The sequence below is a fragment of the Somniosus microcephalus genome, chromosome 1, assembly GCF_052327205.1.
Source record: "Somniosus microcephalus isolate GS21.2 chromosome 1, FLI_Smic_1.0, whole genome shotgun sequence".
Lineage (NCBI taxonomy): Eukaryota > Metazoa > Chordata > Chondrichthyes > Squaliformes > Somniosidae > Somniosus > Somniosus microcephalus.
In genome coordinates, this window is record NC_140987.1 from 88,083,279 (window position 1) to 88,109,997 (window position 26,719).

Genomic DNA, 26,719 nt, shown 5'->3' on the forward strand with positions numbered 1-26,719 from the left:
TCAGGAAGCCGCCCCAAAGACTGAATCTATAAATGGACTATTGTTGTTTAATGTACATGTTAAGGTGTTAATTGTTATTTGAATATTATGGGTACTACTAATCTAAAAGGGGAGGAATTGTAGTGTATGTACCTTTAAGAGAGAACTACTTTTACAGCTCCTGTATACTGTAGTACCGGCAGTGACCACACCTGTATATAAGCCTTGAGCATGCCTCTGTACCCCAGTCTTGAGACTACCCTACTCCAGTAAAAACTGTTGATTGTTAAGTTACAGCATCCGTGTGGTTATTGAAAAACATCATACTCTCAGAATCACGGATCTAACAATGGTGACTCTTCAAAATACATTGTCTGCAATGGAGGAGAGATGGGCATCTATTGAGGAGAGACACCAGAGCTTCATGGGCGTCCTTGTTATGAGGACTGCCAGTACAGAGATGGGTCCTCATGGCCCCCCTGATGTGCAGCAAGGTGCTCTCCAGCCACTTGCTAGCACTGAAGTGCGGCTGACCCATGAGAGGGATGTTGGTGGCAGGCAACAAGGAAGTGTGGGCTCCTCTCCCAGTGCTCACACAACCATGCCACTGCGGAGCCCTCGGTCAGAGCCCCACATTCCACACCAAACTGAGATGGCCGTCTCAGCCCCTGCACAGCCGCAAGAAGAGCAGACTGTTGCAGAGCCCTCCCAGGTTCCCAAACCCATGGGACACCCGCCAAAGGTGTCGAGGCAGGTGCAGCATCAAAGTGAGCAAGGTGCCTCTACATCTGCTGATGCCACAGGGGAAGCACCACGTAGAAGCACATGTAAGAGGAAGCTAACACACAAATCGCCACAAGGGTAGTCACAAGGGTGTTTTATTGTGCTGCAATTATTGAGTGTCCTCCTTTTGTGATGGCATTAAACAAAAGTGATGGCAAGCAGTTGAGTCTATGTGTTCTGGGCAATGGAAGTTGCTCAGTGAGGGCTCGGGTGGTGACAGTGATCGGAAAGCACCATTTATTGGACAGATGATGTATGGTGTGTTAAGAATCTTGACCTTATCTTCATCTCCATCTGCCAGCCACCTGTGTTTGAAGTGTAAACTCATGTGAATCTGGCATGGATGAGTGCATCCTTGCCTGGCGGCCAGCAATGTGGTCACCTGCTGCTGGATTGGCCACATCCGGCTCTGCAAGGAGCCACTCCCTGTCCTTCTCCTCGTCCTCCTCCCCGTCCTCCTCCTTGTCCTCTTCATCTTCCTCCAAGGAGGCTGTGTACTGAGCCACTTGTTCATCCGGCAGCACTAAGCCGCGCTGCTCTTCCTCTGAATCTGGCGACCAGGATGAGAGGATGTAAATGGTTCCCATCCCGTTGCTACAGATTTCAGTTGAGGCAAGAAGCTTGCAAGCGCACACTCAAAGTGGCTGAAATTATTCCCAATCAGTTCAAACAGCAGATGTGTGTCAGCTTGACCAGTCACAAGGTCAGTAGATTTGCAAAATCTTATCCCAAACCTCCAACAACAAAGTTGTTGCATTTGAATGCCAGCCATGTTCCAGGAGTGCTTTTAAAGTTCTGCACCAATAATGACTACAGATCATGTCCTCCACCAACTTGTCTCCTTGCAGCTGGCCTGTTTCTGACATGACGGGAAACAGGAGCCAGAGGCACAAAAATTGGAAACCTCTTTCAAAGTGGAATTATCAAGGCAGTTAACAGGCTCTTAACTGCCTTAACTACCTGTCCCACCAGTTGGAGTCGGGTCAGTTTGGGAGCAGCTGAACAGACACTCACGAAAATCGCATGTGGGCGGGTTGGGTGTCTAAAGCCATTTTTTCCAATTTTAGCAGCTGACACGCCTCCAAACCCACCTCCCCAGGGCTGTTAAAATTGAGCCCTTCATTCCTATGACTTTCTTAATGGTTCAGTGGGTAAATCAAGTATGTAAATGAGCCATAGACCATGAAGGACCTGGGTTCAATTCCTGGTCTGGGCTGAGTTAGCTGGCTCAGCCAGGCAGTGTTGGGAATGGCACAGTTAGACTCATATTCCTTTATCTAAGGAGGGAAAATTCAGTGTGATTTCCCACTCCTGGGGTTGGATTTTTCCAACCTCAGTGGGTCCGGGGTGGGTGACGTCCATGGCGTGTGAGGACTCCGAATCTGTTTCAATCCCGGCCTCCAACAAGATATTCCATTGATGGGACTTGTTATGCCCACCCTGCAAGATTCCTGACCAATTAATAGGAAGCGAGTCTGATGAAGTCATTTGATGATGCGTCAGACTGAAATCAGGCTGAATTTTCTCCTCCTTAGGGAACATGAGTCCAAGTCTTAAAAAATATCAGGTTGATAGATAATTTGTTTTTCTGCATTTACAACATTTGTTGCTATAACTTTTCTCATTATTTGAAATTTAAGGTATGTAGACATACAATTAAATTTAATTAAATATACTGTATGTTCTGTGTGTAAGAAAGTCACTAGAACTTTTTCCTCATGAGCAGAAGGAACTCAATATACAGTGACTTATGAACATACATGCTGTTGATATTCCAGATACAACAATGAAACAGACAGACAAGACTTATTAAAAGTGGGAAATAAATGTTAGTTTTGTGAGCTTATTCAGAAAGCTATATGGAATATTGTTGTGTAGAGGTCAATGCAGTATACCCCGATTCCACAATGAGGCATCTATCCATTCTCTCTGTCACCCTGTCTTAATTAGTCTGGCTCACTACTGATAAGAAAACCTCATACTTCTAGAATTGATTGATATAGCTGGAAATAAAGGGAAAGAATATGATGCCAATCTGGCGAAGACGTTTTTGTTGTTTTGGATTGGATGGAAAATAGATGTACGTGACAAGAATAAATTAAAATTAAAAGGGGAAAAAAATGTCAAGTGAAAATAAGTGATTGTGCAAAGCATGTGAAGATCCTTCATGCTAAATGATGTTGTTGCAAGCTGTGAGGTCATGCCTCGCACAGTGGACCTAATCACCGATTGGTACAGAGATTAATCTGCCTGTCACTGATTAAGAGGAGTTAGTGTCAACTAAATTATCTTGGGAATTTGAATCAGATTTTGACCCACTCGTTAACTCGTGCTCGGCTCAATTTGATGTTTTAGACCAAAATTAGCTCAGTCATAAAAATGCACACCCAATTGATAAACAAGATTTTTATGTTTATGGATTGTGTTTTTTCCATAAGTCTCTGTATGTTACTGCTGCAGTGTTTCCAATGATCTGAACTCTATAAAGGTGATTCAAGGTGTGTGTGTGTGTTTATCAGTTTCACTCTATATTGAAATCATTTAAAATCTCAGACCGAATATATTTAAATGACGTGGAGCTTCCGGCTCATCATGGATATAATATGGCAATATCACTGAGTGCTATTATAGTATCATCTCTGAAAACAAAATGCCAATGACATCACTATAGGTATCTAAGGCTCTGGATCATCTTCCTACAGGTACCTAAACCACCAGCTTATACCAAACTGTACAGAAACAAAAATAATAGGTGATGATAATGAGATTGTGTCTTTTTAATCTTTGTTCTGTATTGCTATAAGTACTTTAAAAAAAAAAAAACTGATAATGAAACACCAGTCTTTTGCTGAGTTTTCTAAGGTAGTTGTCAAACGCTGGGTATCACACACTTTAGAAGTGTGAAAATTGGAAGCATTAATTCACCAACAAAAAGTGAAATTTAATTCTACTTTTGTGCCTTTTAAAGCTGTTCAAATAAACAGAAGCATGTGGTGCGGCAGATGTGTTGTGGGAACATGGCAGCCTCTTTAAGATTTGTGATCAGCCTTTTAGTACAATGTTTCTTCACCGTTATATTCTGAAAGGACCGAAGATTTCTGAACTGGTGCTGCATGCAGTTTTATTAGTTTCCACACAGTGGTGGTAAAGAGCAGCAGCAAATTTAATATATGTGACAGAATGGCGGTAAGACTGAGATTTTATATTGTTCATCAAGTAGGTATAACAAAGTCTTTTAATTAGATATTTAAATAAGTGCCACAAAGTTGTTCCAGGCATTGTAACACAACAATTTTGTATTTTGTTTTTATACACAGTGGGAAAACTATCTGAGACTTATTCAAAAAAATGAGGAACTCAATGGTGACTAAATAGATTTGTTTGTACTTCTCACTTGAATAAATGCAGTGCTGCAGATGTTATTTTGTAGCCTTGTTGATAGTTGCAGATGAGAGCTGAATTACAGGAGCCATGTCTGTGATAGGTATTACTTGACATTAGTGTATGTTTTTGTTTTTCTTTGTTTCTTTTGGTTCTGGTGCAGAATTTCATTGCATTGATCATTAATTGTGAGTAGGCTTCAGGATGTGAGCACAAGCAGTGCCTTCCAGTGGCATTACAAGGATCAACAATTTTTGCACCATGTTTTTATTATAATTATTACTATTAATTTTCATGTGGGGTATTAGTACATGTAGTTCCTAGAATTATAAAGGTGACAAGCAATCAATGAACTTGTTGCTTGATCATAAAAAGTAGATCTGACTGTAGCTGTCGCAGTCACAAATAGTATGGATAGAGTCTGTTCTTGCAGCTATGCTGAAATATTTTAGATGCATGGAGAAAAGTGTCATCTGTTTGCTACGTGTCTTGGTAGATTTTTGAGCGAATCTTGGATTAGTCATGGTAAAAATATCAGAACAACAGAAGTCCAGTGTGGTTGTCCTCGCTGGTAATTCATATTAAAGAGCGTAAAATTGTAAACCTCTCCCCACCCACACCCCCCCAATAGTTGCTTCATTCCTGCAGAACCAATAATGCGTAGAGAAACGAAAGAACATGTGTCAGTTACATGATAATGAAGAAGGCTGCACCTTTGATGTGCGCAGCATAGGAGTCACAGACCTTGTGATTTCCACTCACCAACAGTTACATCTTATTCTTTGGGCCGAGCTGATATTGTGTCCTTCTGTTAAATATGGGGGGGTTGGGGGGAGGGTGCCCGAATTTCAACATGGATGTGGTTGGATGCATTTATAATTTGGATCCACTCAGAATTTCTACAGTCAATCCATGTGCACGTCACTCTTTAATATGAATTGCAAGATAGCAGTTGAGCACTATAAACGGCGAGTTGGCTTGCAAAATTTCTGCTGGCAGAACCAACACTTGAAAACAAACAGCTGATCGGCCCACTGAGATTTCCTGAACTGAGGGCTTTCCACTTTGTAGCACTCGGCTGGGGTGTATTTCATATTGGAAAGTATTGTACATGGATTGAGTGCAGTTATTCTGAGTGGATTCAAATTATAAATGTACTACAAGCAACTCACTTTCAATAGAAATTCATGTCACAGTTTGTGCGCTCCTCATGTATAACAGAGGCTATTTTAGATCTTTCAGACAGAAAATAAAACCAGCTTCTACAGCGGCAACTTGTGTGGCAATCCTGACTCCAAATGACATCCAGTCCTGATCCCTTTAGCCCTGAACCCACCTGCGGCATAAGTAAAACTGTTGAGCTTGCTCTTAAACATTTTGTTTTGGTCAACTGGATGTCTGACCTGCAGAAACACATCACCATGTTTGAGCAGAAGCTCCTCACCCCACCCACCCCATCCTTCACCAACCCCCCAATCCCCCAGCCCCCCGACCCCGTCAAAAAAAAGCCCTTTGTGGTGCAAAGAACCAAAGCTTGGCAGTATTTATTCCGCCGCCCCCTCAACTGACTGAATGCAGCCCCCCATGAGGACTATCAACTGGGACACTCCTAGAGTGCTCAAAATACACAGCAGCATCTCCAACAATTCCATCTGCTAGGTCCCAGATGCAGTGCCAGTGCCTGACACCACCTCCAGAAGGAAGCAGCACCCATTGTAATGTTGCCATCACAAGCAATTGTACCAGCGAGGACAGTCACAGAGGACTTCCATGGTTTGCACATTTTTGCCGTGGCTAATGCAAGATTTTCTTAAATTTAGCAGGACAAAATTAATGCCGAAATCATGCAATACCAGAAATATGAAAGAACTATAATCCTCCACTATGAATAATGATCATTAATTTCTATCCCCCTCACCTCTGCTTCATTCAACATTTTGTCAGTTTTGACTGGTTGGAGCCCCAATTTTAGATTAGAATAAATATTAGGGGGATTTTCAACTGTTGGTTGCTTGTTTCTTGCCAGAAAAATGGGTGATAGTCAGAGGAAAATCTGATGGAGATCTTGTACACCCAGTTGCTCTTCTGATACAATTTTCAGGCAGGCCTTTAAATGGGTGCCCAGCACTCTCATCCATAACAGTTGGGATGCTGTTTAAATATGCACACTGGGGCAGATGGGAATTATACGACCTTGATTGCTATTTTCCTGGAGAAAAGGGATTGCTGGAGCTCCACAAAACTCATTCGGCTTGCTTCTCATCCCCAGCCCCCAATCCCCCCCCACTTCCCATGGGATCTGTTGCCTCCCCCCCGCAACAGACCAAGCTCTACCTGCCGGCTGGCTCCATGCTGAATCCAGCATGCTTTTCCGTGGCACCAAACTGGCGAGCTGCAGCGGAGAGCCCCGTTGGTGCCTACAGCTGGCCAGTAAAATTTATGAGGCTAGGATGATAAGTTCTGCTCTGCAGCCAATTACTTCCAAGTGTTGATGAACTGAAAAAATAGAATTTAGCAGATTCAGAGTAACACTGAAATTGACAGAACAGACATGTCATTTGAGATTTCACATCTCTTTTATATTGAGGATTATGGGAAGAAGGGTATTAGTTAATTTCTCAAGGAATATTGGCTGGAGTACCAGGGCTGTTCTTTTGCTGTTTGGGTAAGATGCCATGAAGGTTGGTTTAATATTTTATTTGAAGGATTGTGTTTCCATGGATTCTCTGATGAACTATTAATCTAAGATCAACTTCTTCACCTGGAGATTAAAGTTACAACCTTTTTCTCTGGAGCACTGCCAGTGGAACCTGCTGATATCCTCAAAGCTCTTCACTTTTTTATATAATTGAAGGTTATCTTGTAATATTGAGGAAGTGTTCATTTACAGATGTTTCATGAGATCTTTACTGTTCAAAGCATAAATATATGTATGTTAGAAATTGCAGATGTGACTATAGAGTTAAGGACATATTACAGAATATGATGGATTAGATAAAAGACTTGGGTGCTAGTTGACCAAATGATGAAAGTGTTGTCACATTATATGCCAGTTGTTTCCAAAGCAAACTGAGAGCGAGGATGTAAAAAATGAATCTGTAGAATACAAGATCAAGATTGTTATACTGACATTCTCTGTGAAGCATTTATGAGCTCGTGTCTGAAATAAATGTGTTCAATTTAGGTCATACTTGCAACAAAAAAAAGGTGAATAATAATAGAATAGATTCACAAAGCGTAACAAGGGTGGTTTCAGACCTTGGATCATTGAGCTTCTTTGCCTTCTCTTTATAGCTCAGTAATTATTGGAAAAATGAAGATGACCTTGGACAGGACCAGAGTTTCTTTTTAATCATGAATGGAATGAATAGGCTCAATATGTTTGGGACCAGAGTACATGTTACAAGCTAAGGCAGCCATGGGAGAAATACAACTTAAATTACTCTGTGTGCAGAAGTTATTCTTTATCATACTAAGTGACAGTCTGTTGCATTAGTTAATGCTGACCCAGTTAAAGCACTCAAATAAAAAAAAGTAGCGAGATGCAGAATTAGTCCCAAGACAGGAAAAAGATGAGAATGGCTTGTGCAAGGGCTTTCCTGATGGCTCAGAATAAATGCCACACCTGGTGTACTGAGCCATACAGACCAGGAAAGGGCCAAATTCAGTTCCTGGTTGGTGCCGAGTTAGCTGATCGCAGGGATCTCGTTGTCTTTGGGAAAGAGAAAAATTGACCTGTTTCACACTCCTGATTGCTTCCCAGTAAATGCTGCTGGAAAATGCATATGTGTATAGACATGACTGACTGTGATGATTCTACCCTATGATTAGATAGCTGGTCAACAGTTGACTGTTACTTTCTATGCTCATAAATGAAGAATGGTCAATTCCACCTTGCTAACATGTACTTCTGTTAATTTTTTTAATTCGTGCTATTTATAGTGTGAACATCTGACCACATATCTGCAGCATAACAAAGTCCGACCACTTCCACCTCCATAACATCGCCCGTCTCCGCCCATTCCTCAGCTCATCCACTGCTGAAACCCTCATCCATGCCTTTGTTACCTCTAGGCTTGACTATTCCAACACACTCCTGGCTGGTCTCCCACATTCTACCCTACGTAAACTTGAGCTTATCCAAAATTCAGATGCCCGTGTCCTAACTCACACCAAGTCCTGTTCGCCCATCTTCTCTTAGGCAGTCACTCGTGTAAAGTCTGTGGGTTGTACAGTTAATAACGACACAGACTTCAGGAGTAACAAACAAACAGGTCTTTACTATTCAGAGGTCAGGGCAAATCTGCCCCAGTTATCCTGCCACAACACTTATATACTGGTGTGGTCACTGTCGGTATTACAGTATACAGAAGCCAAACAAATAGTGCCACACCTAAAGTAGTTCTCTTAAAGGTGAACGGTTACATTCAATAGTTCCCTTAAAGGTAGACGGGTACATACACTACAATCCTCCCTTTTTAGCTTATTACTTACAGAGTCCCCGTTAAACATACATATCTTCAACTTCATATAAAACAATTTACAGATATAATCTCGGTGGGAACAGTTCATAGATTCAGTCTCTGATCTTGACTCGTTCCGAACAGCATCTCTTTGGTGTAGCCAGTTCACATGGCTAGCGTGACTCCTCCATAGCCTTTTTCTTGACGTAACAGCTTGAACTTTCGTCCTGTTGAACCAGCAGTGTGGACTTTTACAACCAACTGGCTGTCTTGATAATTTCCGGTTTTTCAACTAATTTAGCTCCTTTCGTAGTGTCCCGCCTGAGATGGTAGAAGTGATAATATTTTAGACGGTTATTATCTTCTGCTTCTTTTTCTTTTCTGCCTTTTTGAAACTCTCGGAGCTCCTTTCTCGGCTGCCAGCTGTAGCGCCACCAACTCTCTATGTTCCTTAGACCTTAAGTGCTTCATCCGGATTTCAGCACTTTGGGAGTTTTCATCACAAACTGAGCAGACCAGATCCTCGTAATATTCAGTGTCACTCAACAGGTCATGGTAATACTCGGGTTCGTCCTGAGTTAGGCCAGCGAGAGGGCCTTCTACTTCCTCCTTACCCATCTGGACGTTAGCTGACTGTGGTTCCTTCCCTAGACATCTTTCTTGAAAAGACTTCTTCATGCATTCAATTTCATCCCGCTCTTCCTGGGTTGTCTGCCATTCCTTCACTACTGACCTCATTTGTGAGTTCAATACCTTCCCTTCCATCGGGGATTGCGTTATCAGGCTATTTAATCCTTCTACTGAAGCAGCTGTTTCAACATTCTTCTGTTCACATTGACGTGATTCAACGAACTCTTCATAGAGTAAACTGTAATACAAAATCTGTGTTGCCACCTCAGTTATTTCCGTAACTTTTGGGAGCTCCGAATTCCTTCCCTTTGAAGATTGAAGCTCGTGTTCCCATTGTGGAGTCTTGTCTCTCAGCATGTGAAGGAGTTGGCTGACCGTTAACTCTTCCACGGAGACTCTGTGGATCAGAGTCTTCTCCATTTCATCCACCTTTCCCTCCAATGCTTTCACCTTCCTTTCCTCTTGTACTTTGGTTTCAAGCGCTCGAAGAAGTTGCGCCTTGATGCTCCCTAGCTCATGTTCAGGGCCCATTCTTACAGTCTCTGTGTTTCTTACAGTTTCCTTTCCTTCCACTGAAAGGATTCCCAGTTGAATTTGTTCTTCAAGTCGTTGAACCTCGGTCATTGCCACCTCATATTTGACTTGGGTTTCCTTCAATATTTTTATGAGTTCTTGGACATCTTGTCTTTCATGTTCTGCCATGTCGTTCACCTCTAAATTCTCATCTATGGATGGAACTTCTACCGATGAGTCTGTCTTGGCCATGAGCTCATCAAGAATTTCCTGCAGCCTTTGGACTTCTTGCTCATGTTCAACCTTTAGTTGTTCATATGCTTCTACTGAAACTAGCTTTTTGGAGGTTGCCGAGTTAATCCCCTCCAGAATTGTAGCCTGGGCCTGTTCATACTGTTCTTTCAACTTCTCACACTCTGCTTGTAAGGAGTCGTAGAGAAGAACTGGAATAAAATCCTGGCTTCCTGAAGATTCCTCTTCATTTGCTTCTTTCGCAATTTCCTGTTGGAGTTCAGCCAAGGCTGCTATGCTATCTGCCTCTTGAAGTCTCACTGCCATCAAATCTTCTTTATTCTTGCAGTCTATCTCAGCCATTTTCCGTTTACTTTCATTTAACTGAGTGAGTAGACCCTTATTCTGGGCTGAGAGATATTGCACCTTCTCATGTAGACCATAGCACTCCTTCTCTGCTCGACATAGCTGGTTACTGCTGATTTGGTTCTGTGTTTCAAGTTCCAACATCCTTTGCTTAGCTTCTTTCAGTTTCGCCCCTATAAGCTCCTCTTGCAACATGGCCACATTATTCACATCAGATAAAGAAGCGTTTCTCTTTTCCATGTCCCAGATTTTTTTCTGCATCTCTTTAAGTGCACACTGCAATTCAGCTTCTCTTAACCTTGCCTGCACTAGCTCCGTCTCCAATTGCAGAACAAAATCCTCAGTGTAGCGTGGTTTGCCTTTATGCTGTATCTCTAGATCATGCAAATATTCTAACTCCTGAACATCATAAGGGAGATGTGATCGGTAATTGGTCACGATGGCTCTATGGTCGCTCTCTGCTTGAGCCAGCAGGTTCTGTTGTCTTTCCAGACTCTCCCATTCGGTGTCATAGAACTTTTTCATTGTTTTCATCTCTTGTACGAGACGGTAACTTAATTGTTCTAATTGTTGTCGTACTTTGAAATAACGTTGAGTTCGAGCCCGGTGTTCCTCCGTAATGCATATGTCTGTAACTTGAACAGACTCAGAATTCTCTGTCTTTATGCACGCCATCGTTTTTCCAACCTTAGTCAGTGAGTTCATGTTAACCTTGTTTTTCATACATGGGCTGGACTTATCGTCTTCCGGCTCAGAGTCTGAGCTGCTTGTCTGCACCGAGTCCTCACTCGTCATTGCTTGTAGGTAGTGCCATTCCATGTCTATTTTCTTGATCCACTCCCGTCCTAGAAGTGGTGGTCCTCCCTCAGGTAGTACGTACAAGTTCATTCTTGGGTGTACTTTACCCCTATCTCTCACCTTGACTCTTATTTTTCCCATGGGGTATACTTTATGCCCCGTGTATGTCTGCAATACGAACTTGGTATCTCTTAAGGGTATGTGTGGGAATAGCCGGTGGTAATCCCTTCGATTTATGACTGATACAGCTGATCCAGTGTCCAACTCCATTTTCACTTGGACTCCAGCTATTTTTAGCATGACCCAGATAGTTTGTAGGTCAGCTTCCTTACTCACATGGTGGATACTCAGACTACCCAGCTCCTGGCTGTTTGGATCTGAGTCTGGATTCTGTTCGTCTGAACTCTTCTCAGCCCCCTTGTATACCTTGTTGTACTTTTCTTGTGATGGCTTCCTTTGGTTGTTGGTCTTCTTCCCTGACCGGCATACCTTAGCGATGTGACCCAGTTTGCCACATTTCCTACATTCTTGGTTCTTAAACCAGCATTGATTCTGGTCGTGTGTTGTCTTCCCACAACGATAGCATTTTGTTGTACTCGAGGTAATTTGGTCCACCCCGAGTGCCGCCGCCTTTAGTTGCATTTCCGCCGTTCCTTTCGCTGCGGCTTCGTGTGATGCGGCTATAAGGACAGCCCTGTCAAGTGTAAGGTCGTTCTCTTCGAGTAGGCGCTTTTGCGTCCCTTCCTTGGACAATCCGCCTACAAACTTGTCTCGCAGTGCCTCTGTCAGATTCCCTCCGAACTGGCAGTATTTCGCTAGCCTACGCAGTTCGACCAAGTATTCTGCGTTGCTTTCGTCTTTCCGTTGCGTTCTTGCATAGAATTTGAATCGTTCAGCCAACATCAACGGTGTGGGGTTCAAGTGGTCCTTCAGAACAGCCACAATCTCTTCGAAAGACTGATCCGCCGGTTTAGCTGGTGCTAGTAAATCCTTCAAGAGCCCGTATGTCTTTGCGCCCATCGAGTTTAACAATGTTATCGCCTTGTCGTCTTCCTCTATTTTGTTGGCTTCACAATAGATCTCGATGCGTTCCACGTACGTGGCCCAGTCTTCTATCTCAGAATTAAAATTGTTAATATTCCCTCGCTTAGGCATCTTCCTTTCCTTGGAGCAGCACAGTATTTCTTTAAGTATTATTTATTATCTGTTTATTTCTAAAATGGCGGTTTTCCCGCGAAAATGGCGGTTTCCCACTCTTCCCTTCTCTCTCTCTCTCTCTCTCTCTCTCTGCCCACTTCAATGGCAGTTAAGATGGCGGTTTTTCCCGCGAAAATGGCGGTTTCCCGCTCTTCCTTTCTCTCCCCACCCACTTCAATGGCGGTTTCCCGCCTCTGTCGTCTTCTCCGCCTAATGGCGGCTTTCCGCGTTTCTTCCTGGTGGAAGGGGTACGCTTTCCCCACAGCGGACAGGTTCAGCCGCTGGGCTGGCTCTCGCACAGCTCCCCTTACTCGGCTCTGTCTTTTCCTCCCGCCCGCACGGCTCTACCGGCGCTGGGTACACCCCGTTAACGGAGGACAGTTCAGCCGCTGGACTGGCTCTTGCGCAGTCTCTCTCTCCGTACCCGGCTCTGTCGCTCTCTCCCCCGCACGTTCGGTTCTACCGGCTCTGGGTACCCCGTTGGTGGAGAACAGTTCAGCCGCTGGACTGGCTCTCGCGCAGTCTCTCTCCCCTTGTTCGGCTGTGTCTCTCTCCCACTCCCGCACGTTCGGTTCTACCGGCTCTGGGTACCCCGTTGGTGGAGAACAGTTCAGCCGCTGGGCTGGCTCTCGTGCAGCCTCCTTTGCTCGGCTCTGCCTCTCCCACACGCTCGGTTTCAGCGCTCCGCGGCTTCGTCGCCGCCCGGATCTTTCCCGCCGATCGCGGTCCGGCTGTCACCCGACGCCGTTGGACCCGACTTCTGACCGGCTCAGCTCCCCCTCGACCGAGGTCGAGTGCTCTGCCCTTATCCTCCGGATACTTCTACACCTTCCCCTACTCACAGTCTCTTCGGCCGCCTTGTTCCCTGCTGATCGGCTCACTCCGTACCGTGGTAGAGGGTAGTCAGTGCCTGTTGCAGACGGAAGCTTTTGTTGCTAAAGTCTTCCACCTTTCTCCTGCTGGAGCCTCGTGTTTTCTCCCAGCAGAACGACGAGGGCGGTTGCCTCTCTTCGACGCTCTTCTTGCTTTGGTAGTCTTGCCGCAGGGTACGATCGGACTCGTCGCCACTGTAAAGTCTGTGGGTTGTACAGTTAATAACGACACAGACTTCAGGAGTAACAAACAAACAGGTCTTTACTATTCAGAGGTCAGGGCGAATCTGCCCCAGTTATCCTGCCACAACACTTATATACTGGTGTGGTCACTGTCGGTATTACAGTATACAGAAGCCAAACAAATAGTGCCACACCTAAAGTAGTTCTCTTAAAGGTGAACGGTTACATTCAATAGTTCCCTTAAAGGTAGACGGGTACATACACTACAACTCGGAACCGAGGATGACTTGCTTTCACATTAAAAATGAGTTCGCAGGTGACTGATGAGTCCAATGCGGGGGACCTACAGTCTCTGTCACAGGTGGGGCAGATAGTGGTTGAAGGGGCAGGTGGGTGGGGTGCTTGTGTTGATGTGCGTTCCTTGTGCTGCTTGTGCTTGGCTTCCGCTTGCGCCCAGCGAAGAGACTCGAGGTGTTCGGCGCCTTCCCGGATGCTTCTCCTCCACTTTGTGCAGTCTTGGGCCAGGGATTCCCAGGTGTCGATGGGGATGTTGCACTTTTCAAGGAGGCTTTGAGGGTGTCCTTGAAGCGTTTCCTCTGCCTACCTAGGCTCTCTTGCCGTGTTGGAGCTCCAAGTAAAGCACTTGTTTTGGGAGTCTCGCATCGGGCATGCAGATGATGTGACCCGTCCATCGGAGCTGATCGAGCGCGGTCAAAAAAACTTCAATGCTGGGAATGTTGGCCTGAGCGAGAACACTGATGTTGGTGCGCCTATCCTGCCAATGGATTTGCAGGATCTTGCGGAGGCAGCGTTGGTGGTACCTCTCCAGTGCTTTGAGGTGCCTGCTGTACATGGTCCATGTATCTGAGGCATACAGGAGGGCGGGTATCACTACTGCTCTGTAGACCATGAGCTTGGTGCAAGGCTTGAGGTCCTGGTCTTCAAACACTCTCTTCCTCAGGCGGCCGAAGGCAGCACTGGCACACTGAAGGCGGTGTTGGACTTCGTCATCGACGTCTGCCCTTGTTGACAGTAGGCTCAAGAGGTATGGAAAGTGGTCCACGTTGTCCAAGGCCTCGTCATGGATTTTGATAATCGGGGGGCGGTACTGTGTGGCTGACCTACATTGGCTCCCGGTTAAGCAGCGCCTCGATTTCAAAATTCTCATCCTTGTTTTCAAATCCCTCCATGGCCTTGCCTCTCCCTATCTCTAAGTTCCTTCAGCCCCACAACACCCCCAAGATATCTGCGCTCTTCAAATTCTGCTCTCGAGATTCCCTGATTATAATCGCTCAACCATTGTTGGCCGTGCCTTCTGTTGCCTAGGCCTTAAGCTGTGGAATTCCCTGACTAACCCTCTCCGCCTCGCTACCTCTCTTTGCTCCTTTAAGACACTCCTTAAAACCTCCCTCTTTGACAAAGCTTTTGGTCACCTGCCCTAATTTCTCTTTATGTGGCTCGGTGTCAAATTTTTGTCTTATAATACTCCTGTGCAGTGCCCTGGGACGTTTTACTACATTAAAGGAGTTATATAAATACAAGTTGTTGTTGTTGAGTTTTAGTGGGAGAGAAATTGACATTTTTCTTTCTTTAACCCAGCATTAAAATAGCAGTGCAAAATCATCTCATTACAACATTTTAAATATAGAAACATAGAAACATAGAAGATAGGAGCAGGAGTAGGCCATTCTGCCCCTCGAGCCTGCTCCGCCATTCAATGAGATCATGGCTGATCATCCAAACTCAGTACCCTGTCCCTGCCTTCTCCCCATATCCCTTGATCCCTTAAGCCTTAAGAAATATATCTAACTCCTTCCTGAATATATTGAATGAATTGGCCTCAACTGCCTTCTGTGGTAGAGAATTCCACAGGTTCACCACTCTCTGGATGAAGAAATTCCTCCTCATCTCAGTCCTAAATGGCTTACCCCTTATCATTAGACTGTGACCCCTGGTTCAGGACTCCCCGGCCATCGGGAACACCCTTCCTGCATCTAGTCTGTCTAGTCCTGTTAGAATTTTATAAGTTTCAATGAAATCCCCTCTCATTCTTCTAAACTCCAGCGAGTATAAGCACAATCGACCCAATCTCTCCTCATACATCATTCCTGCCATCCCAGGTATCAGTCTGGTGAATCTTCACTGCACTCCTTCCATGGCAAGAACATCCTTCCTCAGATAAGGCGACCAAAACTGCACACAATACTCAAGGTGTGGTCTCACCAAGGCCCTGTACAACTGCAGCAAGACATCCTTGTTCCTGTACTCAAATCCTCTCGCTACGAAGGCCAACATACCATTTGCCTTCTTAACCGCCTGCTGCACCTGCATGCTTACCTTCAGCGACTGGTGCGCGAGGACACCAAGTCTCGTTGCACTTCCCCTTCTCCCAATCTATTGCCATTCAGATAATAATCTGCCTTCCTGTTTTTGCCACCAAAATGGATAACCTCACATTTATCCACATTATACTGCATCTGCCATGCATCTGCCCAATCACCCAACCTGTCCAAATCATACTGGAGTTTCTCGGCATCCTCCTCACAGCACACACGCCCACCCAGCTTTGTGTTGTCTGCAAACTTGGAGATATTACATGTAGTTCCCTCGTCTAGATCATTAATATATATTGTGAATAGCTGGGATGCTAGCACCGATCCCTGCGGTACCCCACTAGTCACTGCCTGACACTTGGAAAAAGACCCGTTTATTCCAACTCTTTGCTTCCTGTCTGCCAACCAGTTCTCTATCCAAGTCACTACCTTGCCCCAAATCCCTTGTGCTTTACATAGAAACATAGAAGATAGGAGCAGGAGTAGGCCATTTGGCCCTTCGAGCCTGCTCCGCCATTCAATGAGATCATGGCTGATCATCCAAAGTCAGTACCCTGTCCCTGCCTTCTCGCCATATCCCTTGATCCCTTTAGCCTCAAGAAATATATCCAACTCTTTCTTGAATATATTTAATGAACTGGCCTCCACCGCCCTCTGTGGCAGAGAATTCCACAGGTTCACCACTCTCTGGGTGAAGAAATTCCTCCTCATTTCAGTCCTAAATGGCTTACCCCTTATCCTTAGACTATGACCCCTGGTTCTGGACTCCCCGGCCATCAGAAACATCCTTCCTGCATCTAGTCTGTCCAGACCTGACAGAATTTTATAGGTTTCGATGAGATCCCCTCTCAATCTTCTAAACTCCAGCGAGTATAAGCCCAATCGACACAATCTCTCCTCATACGTCATTCCTGCCATCCCAGGTATCAGCCTGGTGAATCTTCGCTGCACTCCCTCCATGGCAAGAACATCCTTCCTCAGGTAAGGTGACCAAAACTGCACACAATACTCAAGGTGCGGTCTCACCAAGGCCCTGTACAACTGTACAAAACATCCTTGTTCCTGTACTCGAACCCTCTTGCTACGAAGGCCAACATACCATTTGCCTTCTTAACCACCTGCTGCACCTGCATGCTTACCTTCAGCAACTGGTGCACAAGGACACCCAGATCTCTTTGCACTTCCCCTTCTCCCAATCTATTGCCATTCTATTAATAATCTGCCTTCCTGTTTTTGCCACCAGCGTGGATAACCTCACATTTATCCACATTATAGTGCATTTGCCATGTTTCTGCCCAATCACCCAACCTGTCCAAATCGTAATGGAGTTTCCCGACATCCTCCTCACAGCTTACCCGCCCACCCAGCTTTGCGTCGTCTGCAAATTTGGAGATATTACATCCAATTCCCTCGTCCAGATCATTAATATATATTGTGAACAGCTGGGGTCCTCGGACCGATCCTTGCGGTACCCCACTAGTCACTGCCTGCCACTCGGAAAACGACCCATTTATTCCAACTCTTTGCTTTCTGTCCGCCAACCAGTTCTCTATCCAAGTCAATACCTTGCCCCCAATCCCATGTGCCTTAATTTTGCACGCTAATCTCTTGTGTGGGATCTTATCGAAAGCCTTCTGAAAGTCCAAATACACGACATCCACTGGTTCTCCCTTATCTATTTTACCAGTTACATCCTCAAAAAATTCCAGTAGATTAGTCAAGCATGATTTACCTTTTGTAAATCCATGTTGACTTTGTCCGATCCTGTCACTGCTTTCCAAGTGCTCTGCTATTACATCTTTTATAATAGACTCCAGCATTTTCCCCACTACCAATGTCAGGGTTACCGGTCTATAATTCACTGCTTTTTCTCTACCACCTTTTTTGAGTAGTGGGGTAACATTAGCTACCCTCCAATCCATGGGTACCATTCCAGATTCTATCGAGTTCTGGAAGATGACCAGTAATGCATCTACTATCTCTAGGCCACTTCCTTAAGTACCCTGGGATGTAGACCATCAAGCCCTGGGGATTTATCGGCCTTCAGTCCCATCAATTTTCCTAACACCATTTCCCTACAAATACTGATTTCTTTCAGTTCCTCCCTTTCATCAGACCCTATGTTCCCTGGCATCTCTGGGTGGTTATTTGTGTCCTCCTTTGTGAAGAAAGAACCAAAGTATGTATTTAGTTGGTCTGCCATTTCCTTGTTTCCCATTATAAATTCCCCTGATTCTGACTGTAAGGGACCTACGCTTGACTTCACCAATCTTTTTCTCTTCACGTATCTATAAAAGCTTTTACAGTCAGTTTTTATGTTCCCTGCAGGCATACTCTCATATTCTATTTTCCCTTCCTTAATTAATCCCTTTGTCCTCCTTTGTTGACTCCTAAACTGCTCCCAATCCTCTGGATTATTGCTTTTTCTAGCCAATTTATATGTCCTCTCCTTGGATCTGATGCTATCCCTAATTTCCCTTGTTAGCCACAGTTGAGTCACCTTTTTTGTTTTATTTTTATGCCAAACTGGGATGAACAAATTCTGTAGCTCATCCATTCGGTCTTTGAATGTTTGCCATTGCCTATCCACCATCAACCCTTTGAGTGCCATTCCCCAATCAATCCTACCCAACTCGCTCCTCAGACCATCGTAGTTTCCTTTATTTAAATTGAGGACCCTTGTCTCTGAGTCAACTACTTCATTCTCCATCTTAATGAAGAATTCGATCATATTATGATCGCTCTGACCCAAGGGGCCTCGTACAACAAGATTGCTAATTAATCCTTTCTCATTACATAATACCCAGTCTAAGATGGCCTGATCTCTGGTTGGTTCCTCGACATATTGGTCCAGGAAACCATCCCGTAAACACTCCAGGAATTCCTCCTCCAAAGTATTGTTACTAATTTGGTTGGCCCAATCTATATGTAGATTAAAGTCACCCATGATGACTGCTGTGCCCTTATTGCACGCTACTTTAATTTCCCTTTTAATGCCATCCCCAACCTCCGCCTTACTGTTTGGAGGTCTATATACCACTCCCACTAATGTTTTTTTCCCTTAGTATTTCTCAATTCTACCCATACAGATTCCACATCATCAGAGCTAATATCCTTCATTACAATTGTGTTAATCCCTTCTTTAACCAGTAATGCTACCCCACCTCCCTTTCCTTTTTGCCTATCTTTCCTGAATATCGAGTACCCCTGGATGTTGAGTTCCCAGTCTTGGCCATCCTTGAGCCACGTTTCTGTAATCCCAGCCAATCATATTCGTTTACCTCTATTTGCGCAGCCAATTCATCCACCTTATTACAAATGCTCCTCGCATTAAGACACAAAGGCCTAGAAATTCAGTTGCGTTCGCCAGCCGTTAGCGCCATAAGAGGAGTAGATTTCGAGCGCTAGGCACTTTGCGCCCGGGCGCAGAGCGATCTGCGCCTACGCCCAACTTCAGTTGACATTTTGCGCCGGCGCAAAGTGTTTGCGCGCGCTCAGCTGCGCGCGTACCTTATGACGTCATTTCGTCGTGCAACGCCGTTTGTGCACCTCAAACCGGAACTTCAGTGGCGCCCGTCCAATGTGGGCGTGGCGCTGTTAAGAACTGTGAAGTGGAACGCAGCAGAGGCCCTGCGGGCCTCGGGGAGCGCTAATTAAAGGGCACTTAGACTGAGGTATAAAGGCCAGCCATTTTGCTGCAATGACTTTAGTGCTTTGGATTTCTGGACAGAGACCAAGGAAGAGACCTTACTGATTTGGGCCAACATAGGAGAGGTATTTTTGGCTTCTGGCCAGAGCTTGGAAATTTGACTCATTGTGATTTGACTGTTTGCAAGTATATTATGGGGGCTGCATGGGGTTCCAACCCTCAGTTCCAGCATTATGTGCGAAGGGCTCGCAGGCGCTGTGTGAGAGGGGCAGCCATGCCTAGACGCAGAGGGGCCATCAGGCGTCGGCAACGTAGGCCTTACCCACTCAGGGAATACCGGCAGCAGGTGTCCTATCTCACCATGACTGCGGCGCATTGTGTTAAGAGGCTGCGCTTCAGAAGGGAGGTGGTTGCAGAGATCTGCCAGCTGCTTCACAGAGATCTGCGTCCACAGCTGATGTGCAGGACATCTCTGTCAGTGGAAGTGAAGGTCACGGTGGCTCTGAACTTTTATGCAAGCGGCTCCTTCCAAGCCGCTGCTGGGGACATAGCGAACATCTCCCAGTTCGCCGTGCATCGCTGCATCCGGCAGGTCACCGATGCCCTTTTCGCAAGGAGACACCAATTCATCTCCTTCCCCATGACCCTAGAGAGGCAGGAGCAGCGTGCAGTCGGATTTGCCAGGATCGCCGACTTCCCCATGGTGCAGGGCGCCATTGACTGCACGCATGTGGCTATGCGGGCACCTATCGACAATGCCGAGGATTACCACAACCGGAAGGGCTACCATTCCCTCAATGTACAGCTGGTGTGTGACCACAGGCAGCGCATCCTAGCTGTCAATGCCCGCTTTCCAGGAAGCAGCCACGATGCATTTATCCTGCGCCAGACTACTGTGGCTGACATGTTCCAGGCACAGCCTCCCCCAAGGGGATGGCTTATCGGGGACAAGGGCTACCCTTTGTGTACATGGCTCATGACCCCGCTCCGCGCGCCCAGGACCCCTGCTGAGGAGGCATACAACGAAAGCCATCAAGCCACAAGGAACATCATAGAGCAAACGATTGGCGTCCTCAAGCAACAGTTCCGCTGCCTGGATCGTTCCGGCGGATCTCTACAGTATTCGCCGGATAGAGTCTCCCAGTTCGTCGTCGTTTGCTGCATGCTGCACAACCTGGCTATCCACAGGACTCAGGCACTGCCACCTCACGTTGGACCACCACCTCAGGAGGAGGAGCAGGAGGAGCATGAGGAGGAGGAGGAGGAGGAGGAGGAGTACCAGCCCAGGAGGGAGCCACAAGGTCCAAGGGCCGTCCGCCGGCGGCTTATTGAATGACACTTCTAGGCCCCCTGTCAGGGAATGGCTTGTGGCAATGAACGCACCTGAATGCAGCCGCTCCGCAAGCCCTCAGCCGGTTAACGCAACAACCACTTGAAACATGACACCTGGACAAGCTGAATAAATAAAAAGCTTTATTTAACAAACTCAGGGCCCTTCCCACATGAAACACAAAAACAGACAAGACCCCCAAAAAACAGTCAAAAACATATCTCACTCCCACAACCTGGGGAGGAATAACAAAACTTGTCCATCCAATTGGCCGTCATCCTCGGCCTTACCAAGACAAAACCCCCCATACAGAACACAAACACCCCCATCTAAAAAAACATTTGCCATCATCTTCGGCCTTACCAAAATAAACCCCCCCCCCCATACAGAACACAAACACCCCCATATAAAAAAACATTTGGCAACACACTCTACTTGGTGTGCCGAGAGGGCGAGTCCTTGTGCAGGCTTCTCTGGCCCCTGCCCGACCTGCTGCTCCGCCTCAGCCTGGGCCCTGTGGGTGTTGCAAGGCTGGGGGAAGGCTCCTGAGGGGCACAAAGCGTGACGGCAGATGCCCTTGGGGGTCGGCCTAGACGAGGTCCGGCCCTGGAGGGGCCGGCTGCTGACTGCTGCAGCTGTGGCTGGGCAGCATCAGTCTCTCCAGCAGCTCGTCGCAGCTTTGCTGGGGGAGTGGCAGTGGCGGCTGCAGCAATGGGGGCAAGCTGGCTGATGCCAGGCGCTCGCTGGTCGCCAGAGACACTGGCACTCGGCCGGGCTGGCACTGCAGCAAGCGCAGCAATCTGGTGAAGGCCAGACCGCTGTGCTGCAGCAGTGCGGCGGGTGCCCTGGCGATGCGTCCGTGACACAGCGAGTGTGGCAGAAGTGAGTGCCCGTACTGCCCTGGTCTGTACCCGCATCAGACCAGCCAGTGTCTGCACGGCACCACTCATGAACTCTCGACTCGCGTCCTGTGCTGCCGCGAGTTGTTCGACACCCCTGGCCTGTGAGTCCCCGAAATCGGCCACACTATGAGCCAGGGACTCAATGGCCTGAGGCAACTGTCCCACAACCCCCATGAACTCGGTGTGGCGCCGCTCCGAATCTGCGGACATTTGATCAAGGAGGCGCACCTCCTGGGCGAGGACCGTCTCCGGACTGGAGGCCGGACTCCCCCTCTGGGGAGAAGGTCGCCGAGCTGGCCGACCCTTCCCGCGTGGCTGGACGCCACTGGGCCCAGCAACTGCCCTCCCCTGCAACACTTCCCCCCTCTGGGGAGAAGGCAGCCGTGCTGCCCGACCCTTCCCGCGTGGCTGGACGCCACTGGGCCCAGCAACTGCCCTCCCCTGCAACACTTCCCCCCTCTGGGGAGAAGGCAGCCATGCTGCCCGACCCTTCCCGCGTGGCTGGACGCCACTGGGCACAGGAGCTACACCCCCCTGCAACACTTCCCCCTGGCTCTCCTCCAGGCAAGACGTGTCCCCTCCATTGCCATCCCCTGGCACGGATGAGGGTTCCCCCGATGTGCCGCCTTCCTCTTGGTCCTCGTCGTCCTCCTCTTCCGAGGGACTGACACTCGCAGCTTCAGGGACCTCCTCCTCACCAGTTGAAAGCAGGAAGGCGCAAGAGTAGCTTTAGAGTGAGGACAGGGCGTCAGCGAGGGAGGCATGAGTGGTGGCATTATGCGCATTGGTGGGACACTGGCAAAGGATGTAGATCTGAAGCGCAAGGGGAACGAGAGAGGTCCAAACGGTCATGTCCTTACCATTGGGGCCCAGCACAGGGTCGGCATCTCCAATAGCAACGGGGCCAATCACCCGGGCACGCATGAGTCGAGCCACGCGCTCCTCCAGGTTACTGAGCTCCTGGAACTGGACATGGCCTCCCCCGGTGACAGTCCGGCTCTTCAGATTCTGCGCCAGCTTGGCCTGCAAGAGAAAGGACGGCCTCTAAGTACAGTGTGGTGCCCTGTTGTTGTGTGCGCTGCCTCCCATGGTCGAATAGCTTGGCCAGTGTGGTGCCCTGTTGTTGTGTGCACTGCCTCCCATGGTCGAATAGCTTGGCCAGTGTGTCAAGTGCAGAAAGTGCTACTGATGATCATGCCAGTGCCATAGCTGCTGGAGGAGGGCTGGCCATTAGGCCTTTGAGGTCCCTTTGCCCATAATGTGAGGTGCACATGCAAGGATGAGGAGGACACTGGAAAGGGTACTCACCCTGACCAACCGAGTGAGGTCGTTGAACTTCTTGCGGCATTGGTCACCAGTCCTGGGGACATCGCTGTTGGCTGTGACCCTCTGGGCGATTTCCCTCCAGGCTCTCCTGTACAGCCTCTTGGGAGCCTTCTTGCCACTGTCCGGGCACAAGATATCTCTTTTCTTCTCCAAACCCCTAAGCAGCACCCTCAAAGCATGCTCTGAGAAGCACTGCGCTCGTTCACGGGCCTTCTGCATGGCTTCAGGCGCTATTTGGGTCCAGCAGCAGTGTTCAGGCCTAGCTGGAGGGCTCCACTATCCAGGGCCTGGCAGCAGACCAAGTCGACTCTTCCCCCTTTAAGAGCTGGCCGGCGTCAGGGTGTCTGCTGTCAATCAAAACATGACCGCACCTGCGCTGCGCCCGGCCTCGGCGTTATCACTCTGCACCGCCGGCTTAGCGCCTAAAGATAGGGGTGCAACGCCAGTTTCAGCGCTCGCCCAAACTCCTTGGCCAAAGCTACTGAATATCGGCGAAGTGGCCTCCACTTTCCGGTGGGCGCTAACTTTAGCGCCCGCCCGACTTTACCGCCCCAAAAGTGGCTATACTGAATTTCTAGGCCAAAGCCTTCAGGCTTGTTTTTTTAACACTCTTAGACCTATTAGAATTATTATTTACTGTGGCCACGTTTGATTTAAACCATTGATTTCTCTGACAGCCACTTTTGTTTTTCTCCTTCCTATCTTTTGCTTTTATCCCTGTTTTCCTTTCCTCTGTCTCCCTGCTCAGGTTCCCAACCCCCTGCCATTTTAGTTTAAACTCCCTCGAACAGTGCTAGCAAACCTCCCCGCAAGGATATTTGTCCCGCTCTGGTTCAGGTGCAACACGTCCGACTTGTACAATTCCCACCTTCCCCAGAATCAGGCCCAGTGATCCAGGAAACTAAAGCCCTCCCTCCTGCACCAACTCTTTAGCCAGGCATTCATCTGCTCTATCCTCCTATTCCTATACTCACTAGCACGTGGCACCAGGAGTAATCCAGAGATTACAACCTTTGAGGTCCTACTCTTTAATCTGCTACCTAGCTCCCTAAATTCTTGCTGCAGGACCTCATCCCTCTTCCTACCCATGTCGTTGGTCCCAATGTGAACCACGACCTCTGCCTGTTAACCCTCCCCCTTCAGAATGCCCTGCAGCCGTTCAGTGACATCCTTGACCCTGGCACCAGGGAGGCAACAAACCATCCTGGAGTCACGTCTATGGCCACAGAAACGCCTATCTGTTCCCCTTACGATAGAATCCCCTACCACTATTGCTCTCCCACTTTTTTTCCTCCCTTCCTGAGCAGCAGAAGCACCCCTGGTGCCAGGAATTTGGCTGCTGCTGCCTTCCCCTGGTGAGTCATCCCCCTCAACAGTATCCAAATTGGTATACCTGTTTGAAAGGGGGATGGCCACAGGGGTCCCTTGCACTACCTGCCTGCTTCTACTGCTCCGCCTGGTTGTCACCCATTTCCCTTCTGCCTGTGCAGCCCTACCCTGTGGCATGACCAACTCATCAAACATGTAATCCACGACCCTCTCAGCATCGTAAATGCTCCACAACCGATCCATCTGCAGCTCCAGTGCTTCAATACTGCCCGTTAGTAGCTGCAGCTGGATGCATTTCTGGCACACGTGGTCGTCAGGGACACTGCCAGCGTGCCTGAATGCCCACATAGAGCAAGAGGAGCATAACACGGGGCTGGGCTCTCCTGGCATGACATTACCCCTTTAATTAATTTAAATTAATTCAATACCACTAGTTAAAGATATACTGTAGGGCGCTTATTTACCAACTGTCCCCACTACTCCACAGAGACCCAAGAAAATATAAACCACAGAATTTAAGCTTGTAATGAAAAGGAGAAAGAAATACTCACCAATCAATCACTTACCTGCTTCCTGGTGATGTCACACTTGGATTAATTTTTACCTCTCTCCCCTGCTGTTGAATTGGTATGCCTCGCTGAATCCGCTGCATTTAACTGCCGCCGGTCGCGCTGCACTCCTCACCCAGGTCCGTCGCTCTGGTCGGGCCTCGCTGAATCCACTGCTTTTAACTGCCGCCAGTCACGCTGCACTCCTCACCCAGGTCCATTGCTCTGGTCGGGCCTCGCTGAATCCACCGCTTTCAACTGCCGCTGGTCGCGCTGCACTCCACACCCAGGTCCCCACACGCTAATCTCTTATGCGGGACCTTATCGAAAGCCTTTTGAAAGTTGAAATACACCACGTCCACTGGTACATCCTCAAAAAATTCCAGTAGATCAGTCAAGCGCGATTTACCTTTTGTAAATCCATGTTGACTTAGTCCGATCCTGTCACTGTTTTCCAAGCGCTCTGCTATTACATCTTTTATAATGGACTCTAGCATTTTCCCCACTACCGATGTCAGTCTTACCGGTCTATAATTCCCTGTTTTCTCTCTACCACCTTTTTTGAATAGTGGGGTAACATTAGCTACCCTCCAATCCATGGGTACTGTTCCAGAGTCTATCGAATTTTGGAAGATGACCAGCAATACATCTACTATTTCTAGGGCCACCTCCTTAAATACCATAGGATGTAGATTATCAGGCCCTGGGGATTTATTGGCCTTCAATCCCATCAATTTCCCTAACACCATTTCCCTACAAACACTGATTTAATTCAGTTCCTCCCTCTCAGGACCCTATGTTCCCCGACATCTCTGGGAGGTTATTTGTGTCCTCCTTTGTGAAGACAGAACCAAAGTATGTATTTAATTGGTCTGCCATTTCTTTGTTCCCCATTATAAATTCCCCTGATTCTGACTGCAAGGGACCTACGCTTGACTTCACCAATCTTTTTCTCTTCACATATCTATAGAAGCTTTTACAGTCAGTTTTTATGTTCCCTGAAAGCTTACTCTCATACTCTATTTTCCCCCTCTTAATTAATCCCTTTGTCCTCCTTCGCTGAATCCTAAACTCCCAATCCTCAGGTTTGCTGCTTTTTCTGGCCAATTTATATGTCCTCTCCTTGGATCTTATGCTATCCCTAATTTCCCTTGTTAACCATGGTTGAGTCACCTTTTTTGTTTTATTTTTATGCCAAACTGTGATGAACAAAATCTGTAGTTCATCCATGCAATCTTTAAATGTTTGCCATTGCCTATCCACCGTCAACCCTTTAAGTAACGTTCCCCAATCCATCCTATCCAACTCGTGCCTCATACCATCGTAGTTTCCTTTATTTAAATTCAGGACCCTAGTCTCTGAGTCAAATACTTCACTCTCCATCTCGAGCGGCAGAGCGGGGCTATAAAAGGCCCCAGAGACCAGGTAAGGCCTCACAGCGACGGCGGGAAACTCGAGCAGCAGAGCGGGGCTATAAAAGGCCCCAGAGACCAGGTAAGGCCTCACAGCGACGGCGGGAAACTCGAGCAGCAGAGTGGGGCTATAAAAGGCCCCAGAGACCAGGTAAGGCCTCACAGCGTCGGCGGGAATCTTGAGTGGCAGAGCGGGGCTATAAAAGGCCCCAGAGACCAGGTAAGGCCTCAGAGCATCGGCGGGAATCTCGAGTGGCAGAGCGGGGCTATAAAAGGCCCCAGAGACCAGGTAAGGCCTCAGAGCATCGGCGGGAATCTCGAGTGGCAGAGCGGGGCTATAAAAGGCCCCAGAGACCAGGTAAGGTTTACCAGTCTCCGAACTCGGAACTCGGAGGGAAGGAGAGAGGTAAAAAGTAATCCAAGTGTGACGTCACCAGAAAGCGGGTAAGTGATTGGTTGGGAAGTATTTCTCTCTTTTTTAAGCTTAAACTCTG